Below are 7195 nucleotides of genomic sequence, written 5' to 3'. Positions count from 1 at the left end.
ATTGGCTTAGCACATCTATAGCATAAGCCTGCAACATGCAATTCCCGTATCGTATCACTAGTAAGGTGTCTAATGTGTTTAGCCTTAGATAGCAATTTACACACATGCTCATCACCATCGGTTAGCTCAGTAATAGTTATGACATGCTACTCATAGTCATCTTACTGCTCATTTACAATAGATGGCTGTCCATGCTCATGACCATAATGCTCATGTTGTCCATATGGATGGTCATACCAATGTGGCTGCTGCTCATAATGATATTCATGTTGTCCATACTGCATATGGTGATAATAGCCCGACTGCTCATATACATCTATTTGCTGCTGACTATTACCAAAACTTTGGCCATATTGCTACCCAAGATTGCATGATGACTGTCCAACATGACTACAATGGTGTCCTTGCATCCTAGGCTGACCATAAGTATGATGATTGGCAAGTCCATGAGCATAGGTACTGGCATGATGTCGGTCATAATCACTTGCTTGTCACTCCTGCATTGCATTAGGGTCTCCATGAGGCAGCTGCCCATATGGTTACGTAGCATAAGAATCTCCATATGCATGTTGCTGATATGAACCATGTTGTTGTCCATAGGGACAATGTGGTTGAGTATATGCAATTGCTTCCACTGATGTAAATCTTGCTCTCTTCTCTAGTTCTGCTTCTTCAATTGCAAGTAATTAATTAAATTTATTGAAAAGTGTGGCAAATTTGGCATTGAGATTTTTCCACCCCAATATGTCTTCATGGTATGTCTCAGCACAGGTAGTTGAATTGCAATTTGCATACATGCTGCCTACTAATGTTGTTCACTGTTGCTTTAAACTTCAGACCACGTAAGCAACTGTTGCCCACTACTGCTTCAAGCCTTAGAACTGCTGCTCAATGCTGTTGCAGATTTCAGACCACTTAAGCAACTATTACTCACTATTCACGGCTCACAAACATATTCACCACTACTATTTGCATTCAAAGCATCTTCATTCAATGATGACAATTGAGATGCAGTCACTGAGTATTTTGCAAGTGCATATGACACATTGTTACTGTCAGAATAGAGTGTTTATGGATCAAGTATTAGTATTCACTATTTGACTCTGCTATTCTTATTTTGCAGGCTGGTACTGTAAGTGATGTGTCCAACAACAAACCTGCAATCTACCTTAGATCTTTCAATCTCCCTGAATATTCACATAGAGCCTTTAGAGAATGCCTCTAAATGCTGTAACTGATGTGTCTACATATATGAACTGAATGCTAGTCACATAGAGCCTTCTGTTCCAGCAACCAATCTGCAATCTACTTCAGATCTTTCAATCTCCCTGAGTGATGTAAAGAGACTATCAAGAAACCTTAGAGCTTTGCAGATTTGACTACTGAAATTCACTTTCTTTCCAGTAAAACCATCATTCTTGCATTACTCTTAGTCCTGTCAGTCGCTGCTCCAACTATGCATGATGCATGTCCTTTTCTGATAGCATCTCAAGGTCTATCATGCGATCAATAGCTGTATTCAGGCTTGATCAACCTATTCAAAGGTGACCACTACTAAAGGACATGCTTAGATAAACCAGGTTTGGTCATACACAACCAACGCATCACAAGCTTAACATTGTGCCAAATCAGTATGAAACTGAGCATCAAGACCCTCACTCAAATGGAGGATTAAGACCCTGGAAGCTCTGCCACCACTGAATCAAGAGTGGAAAAGAATCAATCCTCTTTCTCTGCTATCAATGCCCACCATCAAACATCAGACATTTCCAGTTACTTACAGATGTTGCAGGATCGCGACATGATGACTTACATTGCTCATCAGAAGCCTATGTTTCCTTCCAATTGGAGTGCCCCCAAATCTAGCAGTCTGGCACCTTGGCAAGATGCCCTAGTACCCACCTATGGGAGGTCAATCTGGTGCTGCAGGCCCACCTTATAATTCACTACAAGGAATAGGAAAAACAACTGGTCCTCTGTCCTTTTGCTAGCCTTGTGTATGGGATGTCACCAGAAAGTCCTACTGCATATCAGAGTGCTCCTTATGGGTAGTTTTGTCACTGAACATTCCTTTGCAAGCAAGAGTGCCTTTAGGCAACTTGTAAAACAAATACATATGCATCCTCAAGGCATCCAAGTTTTGCATACAAATTAGTAAGGGCAATCCCTGCAATTTCTCTGTCCACTTTCTCTGTCAGATAAACACATATTTCCACCAAAGTTAATGCTGGATGGGAACTCGTGCCTCAACCTGGCCTCCTTCGTCACCACCTGGATGGAGCTCGAGGTCGACAAGCTTATCCTTGGCTCTCTCAACAAGAATTACATTGATATGGACAAATACCCCATCACCACCGAACTGCAGGATCGATGTGTAAACATGATAGCCATGTGCTTCAATGCTCCATTCAAAGATGGAGAGCAAGCGATTAGCGCTGGTACTGTAGGCTCTTCAAAAGCTATAATGCTTGCAGGTCTGGCTTTCAAAAGAAAATGGCAAAACAAATGCAAAGCACAAGCCCAACATGGCTACAGGAGCGAATGTTCAGGTTTGATGGGAGAAATTTGCTCATTACTTTGAGGTGGAACTTAAGGATGTGAAGCTGAGAAAGGGGTACTATGTGATGGATCCTGAGAAGGCTGTGGAGCTGGTAGATGAGAACACAATATGTGTGTATGCCATCTTGGGTTCCACATATAATGGAGAGTTTTGAGGATGTGAAGCGTCTGAATGAGCTCTTGGAAGCAAAGAACAAGGAAACTGGATGGGACACGCCAATTCATATAGATGCTGCTGCGGCATGCAGAGCTTATCTTCTCTCACCTGGACCATATGAGGAGTTGATATCCTTCTGTACCAGTCATGGTGTGCCTAACAGGAAGTGCTGCTCAAATCAGAGCATGGGAGACATGGCCTGGTTAAGTTGTGCAGCCAAGACTTGAAGAATGGAACAAGCTACTGAATGAACTTTGCTATCATCACTTCCAAAATGAGCCTCAGTGGCACTCATCGTATTTTGTCTTTGCAGTGATCTTTGGTCTCTTTTCTACATCTATAGACATACGCCCCGCCCGGGGAGAGTAAAGGATAAATCCACAGTTTTCTGGCTCTGGCAGTCAGACAATACCATGAATTTGCTGGAATTTTTGCTTTTGGTCCTATGCTTTGGTGTGCTTGTGTCAGCATCAAGGTGTGGTTCCGAAGAGTTTTCAGAAGAGCTGCTTCTGTGGTCGCTTCCTGAAGTGATGACACCTTTTCAATTTACCAACACGGTTCCGTAGACCAAACAATATGGACATCATCACAGGCTATTCCCAAAGGCCATTTATCAGCTCGATCAAAAATTTCAGATTCGAGAGATGGAGGCCTCTTTCACTCATGGAAGGTGGAATTTTGATAGGTGGGGGGGTGTCGACCCTTCAAAATTGGCCTGGAGTTGCAAAACGAGCTGCCATCTTTGTCTGTTTGCCTCCATTTTTGGTCCAAGCTCCATTTAAGACTCCAAGAAAGGGTGCCATGGTCTATGTGGTCTTCAAGAAAACTGCCATTAGCGGCTCTTGCCTACAGTCCTTGTGGTCCAGAGATATTTGGAAACTCCCCTACTGCTCCCTATACCTGTGTACCTATGACTCAAAATTCCATGTGACTAGAAAGTTGTAATTGGGTAAAATGAGGGACTAACTGGGACCAAGAACCTAGGCTTTGATACCAATTGTCAAGGAGAGGAACTGAGAGAGAGAAAGAGGAGAGAGAAGACTGCAGAGAAGAAGGATAAGAAGAGAAAAAGAGAGAGAAAGACAGTTACGAGGAGAGAGAAAGACTAGAAATAGAGAGAGAAAGACTAGAAGATAGGGAAGGAAGACATGGAAGCTTGGAGAGCAAGGTGAAGGAGAAAGAAGACTTGTATATTTATCTGATAATGAAAAATCAAGTCCCCGCACTTGGCCAGCGTAGCTGGTATTTTCCCCTACATTTTAATCCCCCGTGTATCCCATGCATCCCCATCTCTTACATTTAGAAGTCCTTGCGCGCAGGTGACATGTCTTCTTTACTATGAGTGAAACCCCCTGTGGGCTAGAGATGGGTTGCTAGCTCCACCCCCAACTTGTCCAAGAAGACCAATTTTGCACTAGTCTCTTTGTCAAAGTCACCCTCCTCAAATCTCAAGATGAAAAGTGCCAGTGGGAGAAACAAGCCTCCCAAGATACCAAGATCCTAGCCCCCACTCCACCCACACTCACTAGTCTAGATGACACCTCCACTACTACCACCCAATCTTCTACCCCTCCCTCCTAGCAACTTGTCCTCATCCCTCTTGAGTTTAGTTGGAAAATGACACACCATTCCCTAAATTTTAGCAATGGTTCTTGACCACGTACTAGCATCAACATCAAGAGCTCACTACCCAACTGGCCAAGCAGACCAATGCCACCCTCTCCAAATAGCTTCGATATAGAAGGATGTCTCCCTCCATAAATAGTGGTAAGGGCTAGAGGCATGCCAGCAAGCACAGCTAGCCTTTGCATGTGACATCTAGATTAGAGCCTATTAGGCAAAGAAAAATGTATTTCTTCATGCACGTGCAACACACATGGAGCAACTAGATGGTTCAACTCTACTCAATTTTGAGACCATTGAGGAACTCTAGTAAGATTATGAGAAGGAGTGGCTTGACCACTAGGAAAAAGGAAATTATGAACTCCAGACCATCATATTAAATAGACATACCAAGATAGGTGTTGAAATTAAGAGTGAATTTAATAAGTCATTGAAACTTTTATCCACTATGGAGTCCCAAAAGAAATATTCATTTTTCACCGATTTGGTTAATGGAGCTACAATATGTACATAATTCTTAATAAACCTTTAGTAGAAAAATGACAATCTAAGGAATCCTCTCAAAGACATGGAATTTGTAGGGGTAGGCCAATCTTTGACACATTGTATTTTGGGTTCACATTGTAATTTCTTTGGGTTCACTTTAATCCCATTCTCATTGACTATGTGACCCAAGTATTCCACTTTATCCTCCACCCAAGACTGCACCTTATAGAACATGTAAGATACCATGTGAGTTCAAAAGAAATGATATTTTATTTAGTATAATTTATAGGTTTATATTTATAAAATGGATTTTTAATTACAATTTTAAAAAAATATGTAAGTTTAGTAAAGTAAAGGGGGTAAAATTGTGGCATTATATCATGTAAAGACAGTATTTCTTAATATCCTTTGAATGCACTTTATATAGATGATTTATTATAGGTGCCCCCCCCCTTTCGGGTGGGATCCTCCATAAAAGAACGCTTTGACTCCTTTGTAGAGAGTTTGTGCCTTCTCAATGTGTCTAATATCTCCCATATATGCCTTAATTGCTCCTCTTTGGACTTGCTATATATGAAAATTTTGACAAAGAAAATAAGGATTGTTTTGAGCAAGAAGGGCTACAAAATCTCACTCATAAGTGCTTGGAAAGTGGTGATGCATTTGAAAGGCCAACTAACATAACCAAGAAATGATATAGCCCTCTTTCACTCCTAAATATGGTCTTGTACTCAACACCCTCTTTCATTTAGATTTGATGATACCCCAATCGAATATTTATTTTGGTAAAAACCCTTGCATCCTTTAGTTCATCAAAAAGGTTTTCAATACAGGGATTGGGGTATTTATTCTTGATAATGGACTTGTCTAATTCCCTATCATCCATACACATGCAAAATGTTTCATTTTTTCCTTAACAAGTAACACTAAAGAGGCGAAAGGTGATTGACTTGGTTGAATTAACTGCATTTGTAACAACTCTTTGACTTTTCATTCTACCTCCCCATGCTCATACTTAGACAATGATAGGATGGCTTGTTGATGGGTTTGGTATTTGGGGCTAAGTCAATAGGACAATCCACCTCTCTCTTGGGCAGAAAAGAAGATACAAATAGATGTTAAGAAGAGAGATGATATAGGCTTGAGCACACGTCCATCCTCTCCTTCCTCAAAGAGAATAGCACATGCCTAAGTTACTCTTAATAAGATCTCAAAATGAAGATTGATATGAGACAATCTTTGGCTAAAAGAGATGGAAAAGAGAATGTTGATGTAAGCTTAGATACATGGCCAAGCTCTACCTCAAAAAGATCTTGATGAGAGGGTTGATGTAAGCTCAAGCATATTTCTAGCCTCTACCTCCTTGAAGAGATCTCAAGGAGAGACTTGATATAAACTTGAGCACATTGATAAGCTTTGCCTCCTCAAAGTGAACTCAAAGAGAGGGTTTCTATTAGCTTTAGCATATGGTAAAGATTTCTCTCAAAGACATTTAGAAGTGAAGGTTGATACAAGCTCGAGCCAACTTTCTACCTAGAAGAGATCTCAAAGATAGAGTTGATATAAGCTTGAGCATATGGCCAAGCTCTACTTCTTCAAATACACCTCAAGAAGAGAGTTAATATAAGCTCAAGCACATAACCAAGCTTTGGCTAAAAGAGATCTCAAATAGAAGCTTGATACAAGCTTAAACACATGATCACAAAAAGAGGTTTGATATAAGCTTTTATATAAGCTCAAGCACACTAAGCTCTACCTCTTTGAAGAGATCCCAAGGAGAGACTTGCTATAAGCTTAAGCATGTGGCCAACCTCTACCTTCTCATCATAAAAGGGTGTTCCATACATTGAACAAATCACTAAAGATTTTCACCATCCATACAATCACACATTTGCATCTTGGGCACATCTTTTGAAATTGAATCGTTGACAAAATTTATCCATCCATGAATTATACCATGATCTTGGGCCTTCTTTCACCCCATAAAATGCATTTTTGAGCTTACAATCTCCATTCATAGGATGGGAAGCCTCAAATCATTGTGATTGAGTCATGGGCACATCTTTCTTGATGTCAATTATTCAATTATAGCTATAAAGTTTGTTCAACATCCCAACCATTACTATGTTGGGCTCAACAATGAGCGTAGAATAGACTTTTTGAATTGGTCTCACTTATTTTATAAAGGGAGAAAATGTTGAAATAATGCTCCTATGTTCCCATATATTTAGATATCATATAGTTATTTACAATTACTATGTATGATGATTGTGTTGTGTACTTCACTAGGTGTACATCTACATACCATGTTCACTATTCATTGTGTATACATGAATATGACAATACAATCTTCATTGCTCTCTCTCTCTC

At 40.4% G+C, this 7195-nt stretch overlaps 1 pseudogene; it reads left to right on the top strand.

The window, feature by feature from the left end:
* Positions 1-744: 744 nt before the first annotated feature.
* On the top strand, positions 745-3282 carry LOC148013835 (glutamate decarboxylase-like; annotated as a pseudogene).
* The last annotated feature ends 3913 nt before the right edge of the window (positions 3283-7195 follow it).

The sequence above is a fragment of the Lygodium microphyllum genome, chromosome 25 (assembly GCF_053477565.2).
Source record: "Lygodium microphyllum isolate KBCC chromosome 25, Lygodium_microphyllum_v1.1.10, whole genome shotgun sequence".
NCBI classification, from domain to species: domain Eukaryota; kingdom Viridiplantae; phylum Streptophyta; class Polypodiopsida; order Schizaeales; family Lygodiaceae; genus Lygodium; species Lygodium microphyllum.
This window is presented reverse-complemented; position numbering and strand designations above follow the sequence as displayed.